This window comes from Chiloscyllium plagiosum, unplaced genomic scaffold (genome assembly GCF_037043375.1).
Source record: "Chiloscyllium plagiosum isolate Xiang-an unplaced genomic scaffold, Cpla_swu_hap1 HiC_scaffold_2, whole genome shotgun sequence".
Taxonomy (NCBI): domain Eukaryota; kingdom Metazoa; phylum Chordata; class Chondrichthyes; order Orectolobiformes; family Hemiscylliidae; genus Chiloscyllium; species Chiloscyllium plagiosum.
The window spans coordinates 140,923,404-140,949,381 of record NW_028270140.1 but is presented as its reverse complement, the minus strand read 5'-3'; the positions used below and the strand labels follow the sequence as shown (position 1 = coordinate 140,949,381).

The window sequence follows — 25,978 nt, the reverse complement described above, 5'->3', positions numbered from 1 at the left end:
CTTCCACCGACACTCTCATTCGTTTGGCCGAACTGGTCCTCACCCTTAACAATTTTTCCTTTGAATCCTCCCACTTCCTCCAAACCAAAGGGGTAGCCATGGGCACACGTATGGGCCCCAGCTATGCCTGTCTCTTTGTTGGCTACGCAGAACAGTTGATCTTCCGTAATTACACCGGCACCACTCCTCACCTCTTTCTCCGCTACATTGATGACTGCATTGGCGCCACCTCATGCTCCCGCGAAGAGGCTGAGCAATTCATCAACTTCACCAACACATTCCACCCTGACCTTAAATTTACCTGGACCATCTCTGACACCTCCCTCCCCTTCCTGGACCTCTCCATCTCCATCAGTGATGACCGACTTGACACTGACATTTTCTACAAACCCACCGACTCCCACAGCTACCTGGATTACACCTCTTCCAACCCTATCTCTTGCAAAAATGCCATCCTGTATTCCCAATTCCTCCGCCTCTGCCGTATCTGCTCCCAGGAGGACCAGTTCCACCATAGAACACACCAGATGGCCTCCTTCTTTAGAGACCGCAATTTCCCTTCCCACGTTAAAGATGCCCTCCAATGCATCTCATCCACATCCCGCACCTCCGCCCTCAGACCCCACCCCTCCAACCGTAACAAGGACAGAACGCCCCTGGTGCTCACCTTCCACTCTACAAGCCTCCGCATGAACCAAATCATCCGCCGACATTTCCGCCACCTCCAAAAAGACCCCACCACCAGGGATATATTTCCCTCCCCACCCCTTTCCGCCTTCCGCAAAGACCGTTCCCTCCGTGACTACCTGGTCAGGTCCACGCCCCCCTACGACCCACCCTCCCATCCTGGCACTTGCCCCTGCCACCGCAGGAACTGTAAAACCTGTGCCCACACCTCCTCCCTCACCTCTATCCAAGGCCCTAAAGGAGCCTTCCACATCCATCAAGGTTTTACCTGCACAGCCACTAATGCGGTCTCCTCTACATTGGGGAGACTGGGCGCCTCCTAGCAGAGCGCTTTAGGGAACATCTCCGAGACACCTGCACCAATCAACCAAACCGCCCCGTGGCCCAACATTTCAACTCCCCCTCCCACTCTGCCGAGGACATGGAGGTCCTGGGCCTCCTTCACCGCCGCTCCCTCACCACCAGACGCCTGGAGGAAGAACACCTCATTTTCTGCCTTGGAACACTTCAACCCCAGGGCATCAATGTGGACTTCAACAGCTTCCTCATTTCCCCTTCCCCCACCTCATCCTAGTTTCAAACTTCCAGCTCCACACTGTCCCCTTGACCTGTCCTGACTTGTCCGACCTGCCTAGCTCCTTTTCCACCTATCCACTCCACCCTCTCCTCCCTGACCTATCACCTTCATCTCCTCCCCCACTCACCTATTGTACTCTATGCTACTTTCTCCACACCCCCACCTCCTCTAGCTTATCTCTCCACGCTTCAGGCTCTCTGCCTTTATTCCTGATGAAGGGCTTTTGCCCGAAACGTCGATTTTGCTGCTCATCGGATGCTGCCTGAATTGCTGTGCTCTTCCAGCACCACTGATCCAGAATCTGGTTTCCAGCATCTGCAGTCATTGTTTTTACCCTGTCTAGGAAATGCTGTTTGCCCATCTGAGCACAACCTCCAGTCCAATGCATTTCTCTTCGGTATTTTGCTAATCATACCGCTCAGACCTGCTATTACATACTAATGGAGCAGGAGTGACTTGAACACAGGATTGTTGGTTTAGAGGGAGGAATTTGATTTCATGGAAGATCTGCCTGAATGCTTGTGGATTTGGGTTTTCGAAGGACACTGACATTTGTTCAGCAGTTCCCAATGAATCTGTAGGATGTGGTAGCAGAATTACTAATGATTTTTCTCTTGTACTCTAAGATGTCATTGATATAGAGTCCAGGTGTCATTGCAATGTAGCAGTGTGATGACAATAACTCATCCGCAAACATAATCTTCAGTTCATTCACAGAGGTGTTTCATGTGAAACACTTGCAACAGAGATAAAGTTTCTGAAGTATGGGAAATGCTCAACATATTCTGTGTCATGCCTTCAACATATGCAGGAGTGGAATAATTCACTGAGCAGATATATGAGTCGACATATGAGTTTTGTTTTGGTTGTATTCAGGGATATGGCATGTTTCTTGACTGTGGGATTGAAGATATTGAGAGTACCTTGCAAATCTCTGCAGAGTTGACAATGACACTGTACTCAAACTGTACAACATGTGCAAATGAAGCAAGGATGATATGGGAAAAAAAACTTTTATAGTGAGTGGTGAGGGTATGGAATACACTGCGTTGAAGTGTGATGAAGGCAGGTTCAATTGAGGCATTCAATAAAGCAATGGATTATTATTTGGATAGAAATTGTGTGCAGGGATATAGGGGAAAGTCACAAGATTTAGACTAAATAATAGAACAGGTGTAGGCATAATGGACTGAATGGCCTCCTCTGTGCCACAACAATTCTATGTTTCTGTGATGGATGTCAAGATGTACTGATAGTTTGTGACAGCACACTGTGATATTTATTTTTAGTTCCTGTAACATAAGGATGTGATGTGGAGGTCTCATAGTGCCGAAGAATTCGATGAACGTTTATTACAGCCCATGCGACCTACCTCTGTACATCATAATCACAAACAACCGTGACTGAGGTAAGCAATTTAGATGTACTGTTCCATATCATGCTGCAAGAGGACAGAGTTCAGGGAGATAGAAACAGAGAGCTTTATACCATGAGAATGCGTCTTGTGATTATAATGATGGCATCATGAGCACTTCCCTTAAAGATGTATTACATATCTGCTGAGAAACATGCCACAACATTAATCTTTTTCCAAAGGAAAGAAATCCCAAACACAACTGCATCATTGTTCAATGCATTTTGTCAATTCTGCTATCACACAGACATGTAAAAACTGAGTTAACATGATTCATAATTCAGTGAGCCATAGAGTCATAACCCATAATGAAGGAAATTACTATGAGTCTTTCATGATCACCACTATGGGTATGGTTTGAATCTCAGGAATGGTTATGATGGTCAGATCATGCATACTGATAGTCCTGCCACTGCTGGACCATTGGTATCCTCTAGGATACCTCCAGGTGAACTTGCATTTTGGCACTGTATTGTGATTGTGCCACTGCCTAGAATTGCTGATGATTACATGCTTCTTGCTTTTTGGTTGCATCATGGAAAGTCATTTGAGGAGTGCATGTCTTTTAGGATACATAGTGGTAGCATGTTGGTTCCAGTTCCTTTATCAATTTTAGCTTACAGTGTGTATTGGGACATATGATATTGCTGATCGTAAAGAACATCTGCTCAATTGAAGCTATCAATGTGAGGTTAATAAAATGAAAGCCTTGACCACTTTTTATAGGTGGCTTTTTGGCTTGTTGGCTGTTTATTTTCTTGGTATGCTTATTTTCACTTGTTTGAGTTTCTATTTTGGCTTTGTGACATCAGACCACTTTTATTGGTCACCTGGATTTTGGTCTGGCATTTAGCTTTTGAAATCTGATTTTCTGCACATGCATGCGCAATATTGTTTGGTGCCACATGTTCTACAGATGTGGAACAACACAGGAAAACCTTTGAGTGGTGTGATAAACTATATGTCAAAAATTGCGGCGCTGGAAAAGCATAACAGGTCAGGCAGCATCTGAGGAGCAGGAGAGTCAACATTTTGGACATAAGCATTTCATCAGGAATGATATAAGTATGTTGGATCTTTCTGGTTTGATGCATTTTCCCGACTGGCTTAGTATAGGGGTCTCATAGTACCGAAGAATTTTATGAACTTTTATTACAGCCCATGCGATCTACCTCTGTACGTCATAATCACAGACAACCGTGACTGAGGTAAGCAATTTAGATGTACTGTTCCATGTCATGCTGCAAGATGGCAGAGCCACTATGGCTTCTTGCTATCATCAAGCCTCCAGCAAGATATCAATGCCACTCAAAATATTTTGATTTAAAACAAGTCTGAAAGTTCATATTTTTAATTTCTGTAAAAACAACAGAGAACATCAAGCTTGAAAAGTCTTGAAGTTTTTTCTGGATCTTTCATATCATCTCCAGAAAAAAATAAGCATTTTTTTCTAGGCATCCTCTCCTCATTAACAACAAGCAATATTTTGAGAGATCTTTTCTTAGGGTCGCTTATAGCTTTATTTGCAAAGTTTGTTTATCTGTTGCAAAGTTGAGCTGCATATTTTGTTTAAATAGCTGTAGTTTAGTAAATATGGCAATAGCTATTCAATCCACAATCATGGGCTTGCCTACCATTTTTGTTGTAGGTCTGTGGCATTTTGATAGAACGTAGGGTGTTTTTGCTTTATTAACTTGGAATTGCTGTTCTTCCTTTTATTTTTCCTTCATTTGCTTTAAGTTAACTTTATTTCTCACTGTTGTGATTGCTTTAAACAGTTTTACTGAGTGTGGGTCCTGCATTTAAAAGATAAAGGCCTGCACTACCAGGTTCCATGAAAAAGAATTTTCACCAAATATAGTGTGATGGCATCACACCACATTAGGTGCAAATTGAAGGAAACAAAAAGCAGAACCAACAAATTACTGCACAAGAGGTAAGTTTCTCCATGTTAAAAGGAATCACTTTTTAGTGCAAAAAATGCTGTGCTTTTGAACAGGAGTGCTGTGTGAATAAGCTAACAGTATCCTTTGACTTAATGCAAGAGTTACGTGCAAAGGAAGCACTTTGGCTGCTGGTTTTACTTTGAAATCTATATGAGTCTGTAACTGCTGTCCCTAAAACTTTCTATCAGACCACAGGAAATGGGGAACAGGAGTAGGTTTTTCTCCCCCTTAAGCCAGCTTTGCCTTTCAGTAGAATTATGGCCTCATGACTTAATTATATCTTCCTCCAAGTCATTTATATATATTACAAGCAGTTGCTTATCCCAGCACTAATCCCTGTGGAACCCAACTGGTCATGGGTTATCAACTTAGCAAGAATCCCTTATCCCCACTTGCTGTTTCCTTCTCATTTGTCAATTCTCTAGCCATGCCAATATACTTCCTCCACCACTGTGGGCTCTTATGACTTACATTTTTATCAAATGCCATCTGTACATCTAAATTCAACACTTCTACAGGTTCCCCTCTAATTCTCTCATGATGATGATAGTACTTAATTCTTCCCCATATTCTTTAGTATTAATGGGATGCTTGAAGCATCTTCCACCATAAAGGCAGATGCAAGATATATGTCTAAATCTCCTCTGCCATTTCCTTGTTTCCCCAAACCTCTCCCCATATTCATTTTTATTCCTACATGGGATGTGGATGTCACTGGCTGGACTGGTATTTGTAGTCCATCACTAGTTTCCCAGGAATAGGGACAGCATAGGGTTAGATACAGAGTAAAGCTCCCTCTACACCATACACCCATCAAACATTCCCAGGGCAAGGGCCGCATGGGATTAGATATAGAGTAAAGCTTTCTTTATGTTGTCTTCATTCAAATGCTCCCAGGACAGGAATAGCACAAGGTTAGTTACAGCATAAAACTCTTTCTACACTGTCCCTCATCAAATATTCACAGGACAGGGATAGCATGGGGTTAGATATAGAGTAAAGCTCCCTCTACACTGGCCCCCATCAAACACTCCCAGGGCAGGGACAGCATGGGGTTAGATATAGAGTAAAGCTCCCTCCACACTATCCCTCATCGAACACTCCCAGGACAGGGACACCACAGGGTTAGATATAGACTAAAGCCCTCTCTGTACTGTCCCCATCAAACACTCCCAGGACAGGGGTGGCATGGGGTTGATTTGTATCTTGAACCTGATCTCAATTGCTAACCAGCTCTTCTCTGACTCTCCTCTATCATCCTGAAAAGAAAGTGCATTATTCTATGAAGCCTCTCCTTTATGACATTATTTGATCCAACCATTCTGAAATTGATTTGGATGTGTGAAGAGTTTGTGGATTGGTTATAGATTGCAATTGACTCTTTTTGCTCAGGTTGCTTTCAAGTTGAGGCTTTAATTTTCTTCCTCTTGGACGTTTGGATCTTGCAATGCTTTGGAATTAGTTGGACATTCATCACTGATAATCTGTCAAGCAGTATAGATCTTCCATTCAAGGTGTGAATAACATAGGAGGTGTCAGTGCTTTGACATCCTGAACACACGTTGATCGCAGTACAGACTCCTTTGCATTGGCTTCTCTCAGTCCATTTTTGCCAATAGCTAATTTCTAGAAATTGGGGGCACAATTGTCATCACCTGGAAGAATGGGCTTTTCCACTTTTAGGATAGAAATGAGGAGTTCATCCAAGGAGATTAGAACCCATCCTTAAAACATTGAAAAAATGTGCCCTTTCTTGCTGCTTTTATGAAATGGGGTTGAGAGTAGTTCTTCAGCTAACAAGATGCTGCCATTAGTCAAAAAGGCAACTGACTAGCATACATTGAGCAATGCTATTTATAAAAATCAGTGCGTGTGTAATGCCACGTACATAGACCATGCTTCGCTAATTGAACCAAATAGCTTGTTCCTTTGCTTGTTCATAACAGACTCCAGCCTGCACTCAACTATCCCACCCTTGAAAAATATTAAAGAAAAATGTCTATTATTAGATATGATTCTGTGATTGGGCAGCACTTAGTGAACAATCCTGTTAACATCAGTAGCTGCACTAACAGTCAATTCAAAATAATCAGTTCAGCGTTACGGTTAGTATGCAGTTGCATTTCTAAGTATGAGTGTTCATAAATTGGACATTCATATATTGGAGATCCTCTGTCAATCCCCTGTTGCATTTTCCATGGGAATGCCTTGGCCATTCAGACTCAACTTGCAAACTAATCAACTCCCTTTACTCTTTTGTACAAATTGATGTGATCATTTGAAAATTGGCTTCCTTGTGTTAGTCCAAATGAGTGCAATGCCAAAAACCTTCACAACCTCTCTCTCTTTTCAGCTATATCCAAGTGCTGTGCTACCAAGCTACTGCTTATGTCACTATTCCATATGGAAACAAAACCCCAGAACTCCCTCTCAAACAGAACTGTAGGTGTAACTTTGCCAATGGAATTCAACGATTCAAGATGTCAGCTTGCCATCACTTTTCCAGGGGAGATTAGGGATGTGCAATAAATACCAACCTATCAGCAACATTCATATTCCACAAATATTAAAAATAATTTCCAACTCCACAGCAACAAATGAAAGCCAATGGTTTGTTGTGCGTTAATTAATTTTTTCTGACCTTACTGTTGCGTGGCATGTCGTGAAGGCAACCTCAGGGAACAGGACAGACAAATACTTCAGCTTGCACCTCAGCATCAGTGCCTATTTGCTGTAATTTCAGATCCAGCCAAGTCAGTGCCAATTAAGTAAGGATTACTGAATTCAGGAATCAGAGGAGCTGGTAGAGAGACAAGGCTTAACAGATTCAAGATCTGATTTAGAACGTTTTGCAAGATTTTGATATGATGTATCATCTAAACCAACTTGTTGAAATTTTAAGCCCTTCTTTGCAATCTGGGTGGCCCCTTTTTTGACTATAGCGGCGCTTCTGCAGGCAATCATGTTACCCTGTAAGAAACATTAGATTGAGTTCCTAGAGCTGAAGGTACATGGAGGATGCGGGGACTGGATACTGAGTTGGATAATCAGCCATTGAAGCAGACTCAAAGGGTTAAATAGTGCACTCCTGCTCCTATTTTCTCTCTTTCTGTATCTTGTTGAGCTGCCAATGTGACTTCTCAAAACTTGCTATGACTTTTTTTCAAGTTCTTCCCTGCTGTTTATCTTTTCTTTAAGCCCATTTAATCAGTTCACACAAGCTGTTCAAAACATCACACACAAAGGATTAACTAGAAAAAATATTTTGATCTGAAAGCTGTAGATTCTTAGATGCTCCAAATTGATAAATGTGATATTTACATCACATATGCTGTGTGCACTGGGCATGATGCTTCAGTTATAACAGTCATAAACTTCAGATAAGCAATACTTACTTAAAATATGATTCCAGTCCAAGTAAACCATTATAACTATGGATAACAATATACAAAGATTTACATCAATACTCTTGCCAATTTTTAAAATCTGTACTTTTTGGTGTATTAATCCACAGCAAGAAACACATTATATCTACATAAAATCATTAAAATGCTCACAATTTAGGGAGGATTGACATTTATATAAATACAACAATGCTCTTTAGGAAATTCATTTTTGGGCTGCCATACCAATAATACACTTCTTCCTTAAGACTTTCTTGTAATGTTTTGGGTTTCATAAGCTTCACACTTTATAAATAAAATGAGTATTTTCTTAACAGATTTCCTTTGACTGACTCTCAAATGTCAATTAAGGATGGGAATTAAATGTTGGCCCAGCTAGCGATGCCCATATCCCATGTGTGAATAAAAACAAAAGCTACTGGTGATGCACTATCTTGAAAAATTCAAGAAGTAAATTGAAACTTACAATAGAAGCTTATCAAAATTAAATCAAAATGTCATTTCTGGATGTGATGATGTACCCAAGCTGCTGTTCCCACCTGCCCCTTAAGGACCTGCGTCATTCGATGCTCCCTCTCCATGGACACTTGGATGGGCATAACCATTGAAGAAGTGTATGCATTCAGGAACTATGACCAATCCCACCCCAGACCCAATGCATGGACCTGTTGCTGATCACCCAGGATACGCCCATAACAGCCCCACAAGGGGGTCTTCCAATCTTCCCCAACCTGTCACCGATTAGCCTGGGGTTGAAGTGAAACAAAATGCTTCCTTTAAAAAACTAAATACAGGCTGCAAATGGAATATTTACAATAAAAACTCTTTCCTTCAGGGCACCAAAACTACATGTGACCTGGCATCTAGCCGTGTATTTGTGCAACAATTAATAATAAGGATATAGAGGGAAATGTGACTTAAAAATTGATTGCATTTGTAATATAAATATGTTTACCAATATATTTTGATGTAAAAACTTGTCTGAAATATAAACCTTCAGCATTCAGTTTACATTCTCTAAGTAAAGTCCTGGGGACAAAAAAAGCACAGGAAAACTTGAAAATCCTCACTGGAAGAGAACATTAATTGACTCCTGGACTTTGCACACATTGCAAGTTAGAAGAGCAAGTTCTACAACCTGTAACTGGACTGATTGTACTGAGGTGATTGAAAACTTTGAGCAACTGTCGTGAAGTATTCATATTCAGTTGAAACCCAAGTTTTGGGGAAGTTTTAAAACCTTCAGTGGAAGTTAAAAGACACCAACAAAAGTTAATCAATGAATTCAGGCATGTTATTCTAAAGTATACATTTATTTTTTCACTTTTGCTTTAAGACTAAATCTTAGAAATTATAAATTTAAATTAAGCAGAACAAGTAGAAGGTGAATTAACTTGTAAAGTTTTAAAATTGATTTAATAGACTCATTAGCAGTGTTACAGACTGCAGTTTACATTGGAAAATACCATTTTACGTGAGTATATGGACAATCAATGATACCTTTAACCAAACGTTTGACAGGCATTCATATGACAGTTTGATAGCTACTACTCTAATGAAGGCATTAATGCATGTGTATCTGTAAACGCTATAAAACTAAAACATTGTTAAGATGTATCAAACACCCATCTGTCAGCCATTTCTTTGCTGTCTGCAAATTGGCTGCTGCTCTTTCCTTATTTGCAAAATGCTGCAATTCAAAGATGTTGGCTGTAAAGTGCCTTAGAAGGTCCTGAAGTCATGAACAATGCTCTGTAAATTCAATTTTGTTTGTATAATTTGTGATGTTCTTTATTGTCATATTGCAAACAGTATTTTGGGACAATAGCCTAAAATTTGCATTGTTAGGAATGAACAGAGTCTTTCAAAGATACTCTTTCTACTCCAAGTTCAGAAATATAATTGTTATTGACCTTGTTTTTTTTTAGAATTTAGAAACTCTACATTAAGGGAAAGTGGACTGCTCTTAGATATGAATTTATTACATATATGTCATAACTCAGCCAGGATATTTTTAGTTTCTACAATTTTCACTTGGCTTACTTTCTGTAAACATACCCAGAAAAGTGATTTCTTATTCAAATGCTTTTATGTTGACAATGAGTGATGCTGGGGTGAGGAAAACTGGTCCAAAGTTAAATAAAATGAAATGTAAAATGTTATTACTTCAGTACGAATAAATGAAGAGCTTACATTTAAGATACACGAAAGCACTCCCTCTAGATGTAGAGGATCAGTTTCTCTCTTTGTTTTATTTAAAGTTATTTTTAAAAAATGAAATTATTTGAAACAATAGCAGCCAAAAACAATGCAATGATTAATGTTTTAGCATATTCAAAACAAAGCATTTTATGGATAAATAACTAACACTGGTAGCACTTTCTTGTACTTTATTCAATCAGAAAAATAAAAGCTTCAAATGTATAGGATTCAAATAATAGGAAAAGGAAACATCTGTAAATATTTCAATTATAAGTGGGCATTATAGAGTTTGTAAGTCCGATGGTGCTTTGTACTGTGATTCCAAATTATCTAAATTAAACAGGCATCAACAGAATCTATGATCACAAGACTGATTTATGCTTAAGGTCAAATAGTGTTACGTACGTTTGCAGTGCAGAGAAAGGCCCTTTGGCCCATTGTGTCTTTGCTGGTCAAAAGCAAACACCTAACTATTCTAGACTACACACATGGCGCTGTCCAATTATTAAACTAAGGTGCCTCTTCATATTGAGGAATTGCTATGCTGTGGAATTGACTAATTTTAATTGATACCCGTCGGCACTATGAAATGCGCGAATGTCAAGAATAATATGGTCAAATTCAACACCTGGTTTCTTGTTCATTTTTGCTGGCACTGAGGTTGACAAACTGCAGTAATGGAGAATATGTTAATTCAAAATAAAATGCACATTGTTGAACTGGCTCCAAATGAGAAAAACACACAAACCAATTTCTGTCCTTGCTTTGGAGTCAGTCACTTGATAGCAATGAGGTAATCATTACCATGAATTTGCCAGTGAGAGTGCTGTCAGGAGAATTATAGTTTATAGTGTGAATAAGTAATTACATGTTGTGTTGAAATATATTTTTTCAGTTCTAGTTATTGAGATGAAAGAATAAGGATTATTCACAGGAGAAGTACTTTCACGTCACATTTACCTCTGGTTTTGTTGTCTTGCTAATTTTGGAGGAGAAGCACACCTCGTATTAGTTATGGCTTAATTTGCCCATTGAGGGTGTCATGTTAACTCCAGAGCAGTCCCATTAGATTGGAAGATAGCAAATGTAACTCCTTTCTTCAAAGAGAAAGGTAGACAAAAATCCAGAAACTGTAGGCTAATTAGCTTAACATCTGCCATAAGGAAAATGTCAGAAGCTATTATTAAAGAAGTTATTGTCAGGTTATTGGAGAATTTCAAGCAGGGTCAACAATGGTTTTGTGAAAAGGAACTCAGGGAAACCTATCTATTGGAGTTCTTTGAGGAGATAAGACTTGCTGTGGTAGAGAAGAACTGGTGGATATACTGTACTTAGATATCCAGAATATATTTGATTTTCTGAATCAAAAGTTATTGCAAAAACTAAAACCTATGGTTTTAAGGGACAATATATTGATATGGATTGAAGATTAGCTGGCTTACAGAAAGCAGAGACTAGGCAAAAAATGGGTCTTCTTCAGGTTGCAACTGGAACTTGTGCTGGGACCTCAACTGTTTGCAATTTGTTGGGCAGATAGTTGCCAACTGTACTAATGGCACAAAAGAAGGGAGGAAAGTGAGTTGTATAGAGAATATAAGGGAGCTACAAAAAGAGACAAATAGGTTAAGTGGGAAAAGATGTGGCAAATGATGTATAATGTGGGAAAGTGGGAAATTGGTAATTTTGACAGGAAAAATAAAAAAAAGAAACAACGTATCTAAATTGTGAGAGTTTGCAGATCTCTGAGATGTAAAGCAGTCTAGGCAATAGTATGCACGGACACTAAATTATATGGAAAGGGAATATAATTTATTACAAATGAAATTGAGTGCAAATATAGATAGGCTATGCTTCACTTATACAGGGCATGGCTGAGAATTCACCTGAAGCACTGTACACAGTGGAGGCAACTCAAAGAGTGTTCCCAGACTAATATCTTAAATAACAGGGCTGTATTATGAGCAGTGTTCAGATAGACCAGTCTTGTAGCTGCTAGAGTTTGAAAGAGTAAGAGTCAACTTCATTCGTTCATTCACAAGATGCACATGTCTCTGACTGTGGCAGCATTTATTGCCAATGTATTTGCCTTGTGAAGGTAATTGTGAGCTGCCTTCTTGAACTGCTGTAGTCAAATTTGCTGCAGATTGACCCACAGTGAGGGAGGTCCAGGATTTTGACCCAGCAATACTGAAGGAATAGCAATATATTTCCAAGTGAGTGTCTTCAAGCAGAACTTGCAGATGCTGGTGCTCCCATGTATCTGCTTTCCTTGTCCTTGTAGATAGCATTGACCATGGGTTTGGAAGATGTTCTCTTGACAGTCTTGGTGAATCACTGCAGTGCATCTTGAAAATAGAACACTCTGCTACTTCTGACCATTGGTGGTGGAGACAGTGAATGTTTGTGGATGTGGTGCCTTTAAAGTGAGCTGCTTTCTCTTGGATGGTGTTAAGCATCTTGATTGTTTTAGGAGCTGTACCCATCTAGGCAAGAGTGAAGTATTCCATCGTACTGCTGAATTATAGCCAGGAGGTAGCAGACTGGCTGGGTCAACATCCTTGGACATCTTCCCCAACAGTGCTATGGGACTGCCCCCACCAAATGGATTGCAATGGCTCAGGAAAGTAGTTCACCTCCAACTCTTCAAAGTCAACCAGTGATGGGCAGAAAATGTTGACGTAACTACTGATGCCCACATCCGATAAATGATTTTTTTTTAAACAATCACCCCATCCTGAACCCTCAATGTTCACAGCCACAACCTGCAAAAAGTGTGGGCAGTGAGTACAGTCATGACTCAAATGGGGAGAGGGCACCAATAGTTGGGTGACACCATTCTGAAACCATTACAGATGTGTAACTATTCAATTAAACCAACAAGTTAATCAATTTGCCTGATTGACTGCTATTCAGGACAAAAACATTTTTCACTAGTTTTTGTTATTAACAGGAGAATAACTATTCAAGGTAAGGAACCTTTCTTCAACAAATGGCAAAAAGCCGTTGCTGATCTAATACAATGTTACTTAAGCAGTACCTCTTTGAAGCATCAAATGCACACACCTCCATTCACAAAAAAACAGACTATTCGATGCAAATGCTATGAGTGGTAAAATATGGAAAATCAAATTCTGTTGTTCAAGAGTCCAGATCAGCAGTATGGAGAATTATTTCCAACAGTTTTTGTTTAATGTATGAAATATTGGTAACATGATGTTCTCTGCACAGCGATGTTTCATCTTTGACTTAACAGTTGATCTGGTGGACCCATGCCTTTTCATGTATTAGAATTCTTTCTTTCGAATCTCTCGGTAAATCATGGTTTCACTCGCAGAGGGAGATGCTGAGAGATGCTTCTTCTTGTTTGCATGCTTCTGGATGCCTCTGAGTGCACACAGTCTGGAACAATTTGCAGCTGGACCGATGTGAAGGCTGTTGTTTGGCATTTTCTTTCCTCTCAGCTCAAAGTCTTGCGGTGCCACTCCATCTTAAAAAAATCTACCTGAATGCTGTGCAGCATAACACAATCTTGTAAAGGTCAGGTGTACATCAAAACATACCATTTGATTTTCAAGTTGCAGAAAATGAACTCTCCTGTTATCTTAGAAGCTGGGGAAAAGGAAAGGAAAGCAAAGAAGTTGTGGAAGTACTGAATAGGTACTTTGCTTTAGTCATCATGGTGGAACACACCAGTGGCATACCAGAAATTAAAGAGAGTCAGAAACAGAGGTGAATGTCATGGCAATCACTAAAGAGAAAGTGCTGGGGAAGCTGAAGGGTCTGAAGGTGGATAAATAACCTGCACCAGATGGTCTATACCTGAAGTTCTGAAAGAGACAGCTGAGGAAGTTGTGGAAGCATTGGTAGCAATCTTTTGGGAATCACTGGAGTCAGGGAGGGCCCCAAATGACTGGAAAATGGCCAATGTAACACCCCTGTTTAAGAAGGGAGGGAGGCAGAAGACAGCAAACTATAGGCTGGTTAGCCTGACTTGAATTGTTGGTAAGATTTTAGAGCCCATTATTAAAAGAGATTGAGGAGTATTTGGAAGGGCATGGTAAAATAGATTCTGGATCAGTGGTGCTGGAAGAGCACAGCAATTCAGGCAGCATCCGAAAAGCTTCGAAATCGACGTTTCGGGCAAAAGCCCTTCATCAGGAATAAAGGCAGAGAGCCTGAAGTGTGGAGATATAAGCTAGAGGAGGGTGGGGGTGGGGATAGAGTAGCATAGAGTACAATAGGTCAGTGGGGGAGGAGATGAAGATGATAGGTCAGGGAGGAGAGGTTGGAGTGGATAGGTGGAAAAGGAGCTGGGCAGGTCGGACAAGTCCGGACAAGTCAAGGGGATCGTGTTGCTGGAGGTTAGAAACTAGGATGAGGTGGGGGAAGGGGAAATGAGGAAGCTGTTGAAATCCACATTGATGCCCTGGGGTTGAAGTGTTCCGAGGCGGAAGATGAGGCGTTCTTCTTCCATGCGTCTGGTGGTGAGGTAGCGGCGGTGGAGGAGGCCCAGCACCTCCATATCCTCGGCAGAGTGGGAGGGGGAGTTGAAATGTTGGGCCACAGGGCGGTTTGGTTGATTGGTGTGGATGTCTTGGAGATGTTCCCTAAAGCGCTCTGCTAGGAGGCGCCCAGTCTCCCCAATGTAGAGGAGACCGCATCAGGAGCAGCGGATACAATAAATGATATGAGTGGATGTGCAGGTAAAACTTTGATGGATGTGGAAGGCTCCTTTAGGGCCTTGGATGGAGGTGAGGGAGGAGGTGTGGGCACAGGTTTTACACTTCCTGCGGTGGCAGGGGAAAGTGCCAGGATGGGAGGGTGGGTCGTAGGGGGGCGTGGACCTGACCAGGTAGTCACGGAGGGAACGGTCTTTGCGGAAGGCGGAAAGGGGTGGGGAGGGAAATATATCCCTGGTGGTGGGGTCTGTTTGGAGGTGGCGGAAATGTCGGCGGATGATTTGGTTTATGCGAAGGTTGGTAGGGTGGAAGGTGAGCACCAGGGGCGTTCTGTCCTTGTTGCGGTTGGAGGGGTTGGGTCTGAGGGCGGAGGTGCGGGATGTGGACGAGATGCGTTGGAGGGCATCTTTAACCACATGGGAAGGGAAATTGCGGTCTCTAAAGAAGGAGGCCATCTGGTGTGTTCTATGGTGGAACTGCTCCTCCTGGGAGCAGATACAGCGGAGGCGGAGGAATTGGGAATACGGGATGGCATTTTTGCAAGAGATAGGGTGGGAAGAGGTGTAATCCAGGTAGCTGTGGGAGTCGGTGGGTTTGTAGAAAATGTCAGTGTCAAGTTGGTCGTCACTGATGGAGATGGAGAGGTCCAGGAAGGGGAGAGAGGTGTCAGAGATGGTCCAGGTAAATTTAAGGTCAGGGTGGAATTTGTTGGTGAAGTTGATGAATTGCTCAACCTCCTCGCGGGAACACGAGGTGGCGCCAATGCAGTCATCAATGTAGCGGAGGAAGAGGTGGGGAGTGGTGCCGGTGTAATTACGGAAGATCAACTGCTCTACGTAGCCAACAAAGAGACAGGCATAGCTGGGGCCCATACGTGTGCCCATGGCTACCCCTTTGGTCTGGAGGAAGTGGGAGGATTCAAAGGAGAAATTGTTAAGGGTGAGGACCAGTTTGGCCAAACGAATGAGAGTGTCGGTGGAGGGGTACTGTTGGGAACGTCTGGAGAGGAAAAAATGGAGGGCTTGGAGGCCCTGGTCATGGCGGATGGATGTGTAGAGGGATTGGATATCCATGGTGAAGATGAGGCATTGGGGACCGGGGAAACGGAAGTCTTTGGAGGAGGTGGAGGGCGTGGGTGGTGTCTCGAATGTATGTGGCGAGTTCCTGGACTAGGGGGGATAGGACAGTGTCGAGGTAGGTAGAGATACGTTCAGTGGGGCAGGACCATGCTGAGACAATGGGTCGGCCAGGGTGGTCAGGCTTGTGGATCTTGGGAAGGAGGTAGAACCAGGTATTGCGGGGTTCCCGGACTATGAGGTTGGAAGCTGTGGGTGGGAGATCTCCTGAGGTGATGAGGTTCTGTATGGTCTGGGAGATGATGGTTTGGTGATGGGAGGTGGGGTCATGGTCAAGGGGGCGGTAGGGAGAGGTGTCCTCGAGTTTGCGTTTGGCTTCAGCGATGTAGAGGTCAGTGCGCCAGACTACCACTGCGCCCCCTTTGTCCGCTGGCTTGATGGTGAGGTCAGGATTGGAGCAGAGGGATTGGAGGGCTGCGCGTTGTGAGGGTGAGAGGTTGGAGTGGGGCAGGGGGGTCGACAGGTTGAGGCGGTTAATGTCCCGGCGACAGTTGGAAATGAAGAGGTCGAGGGCAGGTAATAGGCCAGCACGGGGTGTCCAGGTGGATGCAGTGTGTTGGAGGTGGGCAAAGGGGTCCTCGGAAGATGGGCGGGAATCCTGATTGTGAAAGTAAGCTCGGAGGCGGAGGCGACGGAAGAAGTGTTCGACGTCATGGCGTGTATTAAATTCATTGATGCGTGGACGGAGGGGGACGAAGGTGAGTCCTTTGCTGAGGACTGATCGTTCGTTCTCAGTGAGGGGGAGGTCTGGAGTGATGGTGAAAACTCGGCAGGGCTGGGAGCTGGGAGCTGGTGTGGGTGTAGAGCTGGGAGTGGGGTCGGAGCCAGTACCTGGAGTGGGTGTGATGGTGGGGGGAATGGGGGTAGAGTCATGAGCAGGGGTAGTGTTCCCCTCGGGGTTCTGGGGGGTGGGGATAGTGACAGTGGTGTCTGTGGGGGGCGTGTCAGCAGAATGCAGGTGAGTGGCGCTGGTGGGGTCGGAAGTGGTGGCAGACACGGCAGTAGGGGTGGCGGAAGTCACTGAGCGTGTGGCATCGGCGATGATGTGAGGGCCGGAAGTGGCTGTGGGAGTGGCCATGATGGGGGCAGAAATGACATCATCAATCAGCGTGGGGGTGGTAGCTGCATCAGCCGCATGGCTGATGGTGTTTCCGAGGCCAGGGGAATCTTCTGGAATGTTTGAGGAGCGCTGGTTATGGAGGTGGGTGGATAAAAGTTTGTTGTACTTACAGTTTTTGATGTTTGAGATGGAATTGAAATACTCTTTGTTGAGAGTATGGATTCTCCTGAGGATGTAGTACAGAGTGGGTCCTTTGCAATTCTGAGAGAGTGTGGCCCTCAGCTGAGGCAGGGCTGACTGTAGAGAGGTTAGGTGCCAGCGCATTGCTGCAAGAATGGAGCGGAGGATCTTGAAGGAGAACTGTTGCTGATGTTTTTGAATCTGTAGTCTGTACTGTTTGTCCTGTTCGGGTCCGAACTCTGCTGGTTTAAAGGTGGTCTGGAATCCGTGTGGGATGAGGTGGTTACGTAGACAGGCACTGAGGAAGCAAATGTGGCTGTGGTAGCGAGTTTGTTTCACGACATGGTTGAAGAGCTTCAGGGCAGAGGAAATGACCTGGGAGTTGCAGTGGGAGAGAGACTCCCTGAGATTCTTGTAGAGAGAGGAGGAAAACTTCTTCAAGGCAGGCATCCTTGCAAGAGGATTCGCAGTAGGATTAAAATCAACGAGGTAAAAACAATGACTGCAGATGCTGGAAACCAGATTCTGGATCAGTGGTGCTGGAAGAGCACAGCAATTCAGGCAGCATCCGAAAAGCTTTGAAATCGACTTTTCGGGCAAAAGCCCTTCATCAGGAATAAAGGCAGAGAGCCTGAAGCGTGGAGCGATAAGCTAGAGAGATAAGCTAGAGAAGGGTGGGGGTGGGGATAGAGTAGCATAGAGTACAATAGGTCAGTGGGGGAGGAGATGAAGGTGATAGGTCAGGGAGGAGAGGGTGGAGTGGATAGGTGGAAAAGGAGCTGGGCAGGTCGGACAAGTCCGGACAAGTCAAGGGGATCGTGTTGCTGGAGGTTAGAAACTAGGATGAGGTGGGGGAAGGGGAAATGAGGAAGCTGTTGAAATCCACATTGATACCCTCATGGTAAAATAGAACCGAGTCAGCATGGTTTTGTCATGGTGAGGTCATGCTTGACAAACCTGTTAGAATTATTTGAGGAGGTAACAATCAAGTTAGACAAAGGAGAGCCAGTGGACGTGATTTATTTGGAATCCAGAAGGCCTCTGACAAAGTGCCACACAGGAGGCTGCTAAATAAGATAAGAGCCAATAGTGTTAGCGGTAAGGTACTGGCATGGATAGAAGATTGACTGACTGGCAGCAGGTAAAGAGTGGGGATAAACTGATCTTTCTCAGAATGGCAGCTGGTGACTAATGGAGTTCCACAGGGGTCAGTGTTGGGACCACAACTATTCAGTTCATACATTAATGATCTATATGAAGGAACTGAGGGTATTATTGCTAAGCTTGCATATGACACAAAGAAGGTGGAGAGACTAGTACTTTGGGGAAACAGGGAAACTGAGAAGAACCTGGACAGGTTGTTGCAGATGGAATACAATGTGAGGTTATGCACTTTGGCAGGAAAAATAGAGGCATAGACTATTTACTAAACGATGAAAGTCTTTGCAAATCTGAAGCACAAAACAACTTAGGAGTCCTCGTTCGGGATTCTCTAAACATAGAACATAGAACATAGAAAAATACAGCGCAGTACAGGCCCTTTGGCCCTCGATGTTGCGCTGATCCAAGCCCACCTAACCTACACTAGCCCACTATCCTCCATATGCCTATCCAATGCCCGTTTAAATGCCCATAAAGAGGGAGAGTCCACCACTGCTACTGGCAGGGCATTCCATGAACCCACGACTCGCTGAGTAAATGTTAACAAGCAGGTTCACTGACCAATTAAGAATGGAATAGGAAGGCAAATGCAACACTAGCATTCATTTCTAGAGGTCTAGAATGCGACAGCAGGGATGTGCTGCCATGTCATTAAGTGTAATTGAGACAGAGATAGATGTGGTTCTTGATTATTAAGGGTTATTGAGAGAAGGCAGGAGAATGGGGGTGCGAAACATGTCGGCCGTATTCAAATGGCAGATGTGATGGGTCAAATGGCCTAATTCTGCTCCTCTATCTTATGATCTTTTCACAGCATCCAAATTCCAGTTTTCAGTTTATCAGCCTAAAGAAGAAATATGCAGTCCCTCACAATACTATCTGGAAGGTGCACTGCTGAAATTCACTAAGGCTCCTTTGATAATCCTTTCCAAACCCACAACCTTAACCATCAGAAGAACAAGTGCAGCGGAGACTTGAAAACATCACCACACGCAAATTATTCTCCCAGCTCCACCATTCTGACATGGAACTCTGTTAGTCAAAATCCTGGAACTCCCTCCCTAACAGCACTGTCGGTACCTAATAGGCTTATGGATGCATTTGATTCATTCAATGTGAGCTGGATCAGCATTTATTGTCCAACCCTAATTGTTCTGGAGAAAATGGTGATGAGCTGCCTTCTTGATCCATTGCAGCCAATTAGTCGTAGGTATAAACACAATGATACAAGGGTAGGAGTTCCAAGACTTTGACACAGTGACACAGTGTTATAAGGAACAGTGTTATATTTCCAATCAAGATGATTGGTGGCTTGTAGTAGATCTTGTCATGGTGGTGTTCCATATATCTACTTCCATTGTCTTTTCCAGAGGTTAGTGGCTGTATATTTTGAAGATTCTGTCTTAGGAGCCTTGGACTGAGTTGTTCAAGATGTCAGCCCATCACCACCTTTTCCAGAACAATTGGCACTTAATACTGGTCAAGCCAGTGGTGCCCATATCCAAATAAAGCATTCAGTGGCACAGTGGCTCATTGGTTAGCACTGCTGGCCCATAGCATCATGGATCCGGCTTCAGTTCCACCCTTGGGTGTCTGTGTGGAGTTTGCACATTCTCTCTCTATCTCTGTGGATTTTGTATGGATGCTTTGGTTTCTTCCCAGAGTCCAAAGATCTGAATGTTAGATGGATTTGCCATGGGAAGTTATCCAAGGATGTGTAGGTTGGTTGGATTAGCCATGGAAATGCAAGGTTATGGGGTGGGGGGTTGGGGTGGTAGGACTGGTTGGGATGCTCTTCGGAGGGTCAGTGCAGACTTGATGGGTTGAATGGCCTGCTTCCATACTGTAAGGATTCTGATTCATTCAAGATAAATTAACAAACATTTAAGAATTGAAACGTGCTGTCACCCCTGACTAACTATAAACCTGATGCTCAATCACTCGCACTAACACGCATTACGGAAATCTGACTACCCATCCCTCCTTCACCTCACCTTTGGAATTTTATCAAAGACTTTCTGAACACCCATATTCACCACATCCACTGCAATTTCATTACCCACCATATCTATCAAGTAGGGCTCAATGCAGTTTTCAGAGCTCTTCTTGAGAAACAAAGACTGTCCAGCTTAATTTTTTTGAAGGTTACTTTTGTGTTTTGGGTCTACTTTTTGTGTTGAGGGATCGCTTTCTCCATTTTTACTATCTCCTTTATTTGACCTTTTGTAATAGCGTTGATATTTTTGGAGCTGTCTTCTTCAGATCGGTAAAGTGTTGCAACTAGCAAGAAAAAAAACCTCTCATTTGTTTTTCACCCCTAATGAAAGATACAAGTTATTTATGATGAGTGTGCAGATTGCTGGATACTAGACTGAAAGACTTATGTACACGAATATAATTGGACGCTAATGCAAAAGAAACAATTCAATATCCTGCCAATCACACATTTTAAATAATTCAGCTGTCAAGAGCATCATAATTTAATTTTAAGAAGCCACATATCTTATTTGCCTGCTAATTTAAATACAACAGCATTAAAAAAAACATTTTTGCTGACATTTTTTAAGCCCATCAATCACATATTCAGCACCCATCATTACATCTCTTCTTGTTCCTCACGTCTTCCTCAAAATCATGTTCTATCTCCTCTTCTTCCTGAATGAATTGAATTGAATTTATTGTCATGCGTACTGAGGCACAGTGAAAAGCTTTGTCTTGTGAGCAATACAGGCAGATCACAGAGTTAAGTTGCATAGATAGTAAATAATAGGTGAATAGCGGCAAAAACAAAAACAGAGATACAGGCGAATGTTAAGAGTTTGTGAGTCCATTCAGTATTAACGAGTTTTGAGAAGATTTGTAGCTCAGGTTGAGGTCCTGGATGTAGGTTTGCTCGCTGAGATGGGAGGTTCATTTCCAGACGTTTTGTCACCCTAACATCTTCAGTGGGCCTCAGACGAAGCAGTGTACATGATTCCTGCTTTCTATTTATATGTTTGGGTTTCTTTGGGTTGGTGATGTTATTTCCTGTGGTGACTTCAATTCCTGTTCTTTTTCTCAGGGGGTGGTAGATGGGAACTACCTTGATGTGTTTGTTGACAGAGTTCCGTTTGGAATGCCATGCTTCTGGGAATTCTCATGCATGTCTCTGTTTGGCATGTTCTAAGATGGATGTGTTGTCTCAGTTGAAGTGGTGTCATTCCTTATCTGTATGTAAGAATACTAGTGAGAGAGGGTCATGTCGTTTTATGGCTAGTTGATGTTCATGTATCCTGGTGGCTAGATTTCTACCTGTTTGTCCAATGTAGTATTTGTTACAGTTCTTGCAAGGTATTTTGTAAATGACATTATTTTTGCTCGTTGTCTGTGTAGGGTCTTTCAAGTTCATTAGACAAAATATGTCCAGAAACCCTAGCCACTCTCCGCTACATCAAAGGCATCTCGGAAATGACTGCCAGACTACTCAGACCCCTTGGCATCATGGTAGCCCACAAACCCACCAACACACTAAAACAGCAGCTAATGAACTTGAAAGACCTTATACAGACAACAAGTAAAACCAAAGTTATTTACAAAATACCGCGCAAGAACTGTAACAAACACTACATTGGACAAACAAACAGAAAACTAGCCACCAGGATACATGAACACCAACTAGCCACAAAACGACATGACCCTCTCTCATTAGTATCCTTACATACAGATAAGGAATGCCACCAGTTTGACTGGGACAACACATCTATCCCAGGACAAGCCAAACAGAGACACACACGAGAATTCCTAGAAGCATGGCATTCCAACCGGAACTCTATCAATAAACAACATTGGGTTAGACCCCATCTACCACCCCCTGAGAAAAAGAACAGGAAATTATATCACCACAAGAAATGACATCACCACAGGAAATAACATCACCAACCCAAAGAAAGGCAAACATAGAAATAGAAAGCAGGAATCATGTGCACTTCTTCGCTTGAGGCCCACTGAAGATGGTACCTCGTAGGGTGATGAAATGTCTGGAAATGAACCTCCCAGCTCAGCGAGCAAACCTACATCTATTCAGTATTCTAACAATAGTAGGGTAGAAACTGCTACAAAACAGGCTGGTGCGTGTGTTCAGGCTTCTGTACCTTGTCCCCAATAGTAAAGGTTTTGAAAAACATTGCTAGGGTGGGATGGATCTTTAAGACTGCTGGCGGCCTTTCCTTGATAGATAGATTATTAACCCCTAAAAGTTGCAGGTAAGCATGAGACGGTTACAGAGAGTGGGGAACTTGGCCTTTGTGATTGTCCGGGCCAAGTTCCCCACTCTCTGTAACCGTCTCATGCTTACCTGCAACTTTTAGGGGTTAATAATCCTTCAGACTAGTTGGTTGATGATTGTCAGTGCCTGTTGTAGGCTGAGCATGTGTTTTTTTTGGCTTGTTTACTTGCTTTGCGCTACCTGGCTATAGCAAGTTTTACGTTGATGTAATCCCAGAGGGATCATCTAGAGAGATCATCTTGAAATGATCAATGCTTTGCACCTCAGGATGTTTCTTAGTTCTATTCCTGAGACAGAAAGCACTTTCCAATTTGGCTGTGGTCAGTCGTATTGCTTGCACAATCTCCAATAAATGAAAAACATCTTTTTTCTCCTTGAAGACCCTATTCTACAAAGTGCCACAGCCTTGCACAGCAGTACTTTTGGAATATCTCCTTTGGTTGATCCACTTGGTCATTGTCCCATTGACCATGTATCAATCTTGATTCCATGGGGTATCAAGATACCTTTGAAATGTTCTACCAGCGTCTTCACATTGGCATCCCCACATTTCCTTTTGACTCCTCTGGCTAGTTTCACAGATCAGATTTTGTCACAGCTTCGAAAACCTTGTTAAAGATCTTGTAAGAATTGACTAATGGTTCAGTCGGGTTTCTGTGTGAATGAAGAAAGCCAGCTTCACCTTCTGAAACCCTTTTTAATTTTTAATTTTAATGTTTTTGTAGTCACCCTATTGCACAAGTCTTCGATAGATTATAGCTTGGAGCCACCACATCCCTGTGTAATCTCACACAGGTCTTTATGGGTTGTGATAACATTATCAACTATCTCAGATAGACTTACATTGTCTCTCTGAAAGAAAGGGGAAATGTCAGATAGCTCCACAAAATCATTTGTATGTAGTGAAATATGGAGAACAAAGAGTTTGTAGCAGGATAGATTCCTTACTATTCCTCTTGCTTTAGAACCAACCTTTTTCTTGATCTCAGCCCACTGCTAATTTCCTACAGGCATTTAGATGGGCAACCAAAGTAGTGTAGTTCCTTTACAATGTCAGGATTACTTGCTGCCTGTGATCAACCCAATCAGTTCCTCCAACAAGGCAACCATCTCACTGAAGTCCTGAGGACACTTGAAAAATTTCTATAGAATAATGTATGTAATGTTAAGAAGCCATCAGTGTCTCTGTTGAAGTATGCTCTGACTGATGTACAACACAGTGGATTCCAACTAACCATGTCATCTTGGCAGCTTGCTTTGTGAAGATCTCTCTGGCCAAAATTGACACGAAGATATATCACAACTTGCTCACCTACCCATATGCTTGACAGCCATTTTTACAATCCTCTGGACTATTGACTACTTTGGACTATTGACTTGAAGGGTTTTGTTTATAGTATGTATCATTAGTCTGCTTAGATTTCAGTGGAATGGTATTTCCAAATATTTGGTCACGTGGGTTATGACAGAGATCATGTGGTCAGAACCGACTGCTCCCTGGGCATTCTTCAAGATGTATATGGTGCACCACGGCAGCTTGCAGCATTTTCTGTAATTGGTTCATTGTATCTAAGAGAGATATTGATAGGGTTAAGTAAATGGCAAAATGTTGGCAAATGCAGCGTAACGTGGAAAAATATGATGTCGATCATTCTGGAAGGGTACTAAAAAAACCCCGTATTATTTAAATGGAGAAAAAGTGCAGCAAGTTTCAACACAAAGGGACTTGGGGGTACTTATAACAAAACACATCAAGCTAGCACACAGGTACAGCAGGCCATTAGGGGGGCTACTGAAATGTTGGTCCTTATTTGGATTGGAGTATAAGAGTAGGGAATTATTACTGCAACTGTACAAGGTGCTGGTGAGACCATACATGGAGTCCTGTGACCAGATTTGGTCCCCTTATTTAAAAGAAGATATTATTTCATTCGAGGCAGTTCAGGGAAAGTTCACTAGGATGCTATCCAGTATAGAAAGATTGTCTAATTAGCAAAGACAAAACAGATTGGGATTCTACTAACTAGAGCTTAGAGGAATGACAGGTGATTTCATTAAAATATATAGGATTCAAAAGGGGCTTGACAGGGTAAATGCTGCGAATCTCTTTCCTCTCAAGGGAAGGTCTAGAACTAGAGGGCATTGTGTAAGAATAAAGGGGAGCAAATTTAAGATTTTGTTGAAAAGGAATTTCCTCTCTCAAAACCCCTTGCCAGGGAGCTGTGGGGGATACTCCTTGTGTGTATTTGAGGCTGAAATAGTTTCTTGATCATCAGGAGAACCAAGGGCTATGGGGAAAATGCAGGAAAATGGATGTGAGGAATGACAGATAAGCTATGATCCTATTGAATGGCAGAGCAGCCTCGAGGGACCAAATAATCTGAGAGCAAAGCTTTGAGTTTTCTGTCCCTGTCTCTGAATTTTTGCAAGATATTTTACAGATTTTGAGGACATATTTGGCCACTGTCTCTGTATATTTTGAGCCTGATATCTGAAGTAGAAGGTTCCTGGGGATTGTGGCTAGGGTGTTGAGTTCATTTTCCATTTGACAAATTTGTAAGCTCTTATTTAATCAACCAAGACCCATTTCTACAGACAAGTGAGTGAAGATCACACTGGTTAAAATCTCATAAGAAATTGTCCTCGGAATAAATTGAAACAAAACTGAAAAGCATTTCAAATAATAAATTAATCAGGGAGGCAGCATGAGATCAAAATAAACCATTTCAACCATTAATCAGAACTGATCTGGAAGATAGATACAAGGTGAGGGTGGTTCTTACTGCCCTGGGATGAAGAGATATTAATTAAATTAAGGCAATGGAAAATGATTGCCTCACCACAGAGGACATAAATCTCTCTGCTGTCTTAACTCTTTGCTTGCCATGTCCTTTAAACTCAGTATCAATTACTCTGTGTCTTTAAAGATGATTTACAATGGATAGGAATATGTTTTAAAGCTTTGGTCTATCCGATTTGTTCTGCTCCTTGTCGCCACAGTCATATATAGTTGTATCATCGAATCACAGAAGCATTACGACACAGAAGGAGGCCATTTGCCCTTTATGCCTGGACTGGCTTGTTAAGTGAGAATCATGAACTCGTACCACTCTCCTGCTTCTTCCTTATTCCCTTACACAACTTTGTTTTTGCCTGTACTGATCTGAAAGAATATTGACAAATAGCAGTTGTGGTTCTGACAACACTACTTCAGGTATATGTACTAATGTTATGAGTAAATGCTTCATGCATTCACAATGCAAGTTAA

At 42.4% G+C, this 25,978-nt stretch overlaps 1 long non-coding RNA gene across 3 annotated transcripts in view; it reads left to right on the top strand.

The window, feature by feature from the left end:
- The window catches only part of LOC148152005 (uncharacterized), a 191,418-nt gene that overhangs the window by 26,215 nt on the left and 139,225 nt on the right, over positions 1-25,978 (top strand). For 2 of the 3 annotated variants that reach the window (XR_015759203.1, XR_015759201.1), the window contains exon 2: positions 2,554-2,672. The exons of the other annotated variant lie outside the window; for it this stretch is intronic. This is a non-coding gene — a long non-coding RNA (uncharacterized LOC148152005). The remainder of the gene's footprint in view (positions 1-2,553; positions 2,673-25,978) is intronic. 3 annotated transcript variants of the gene reach the window in all.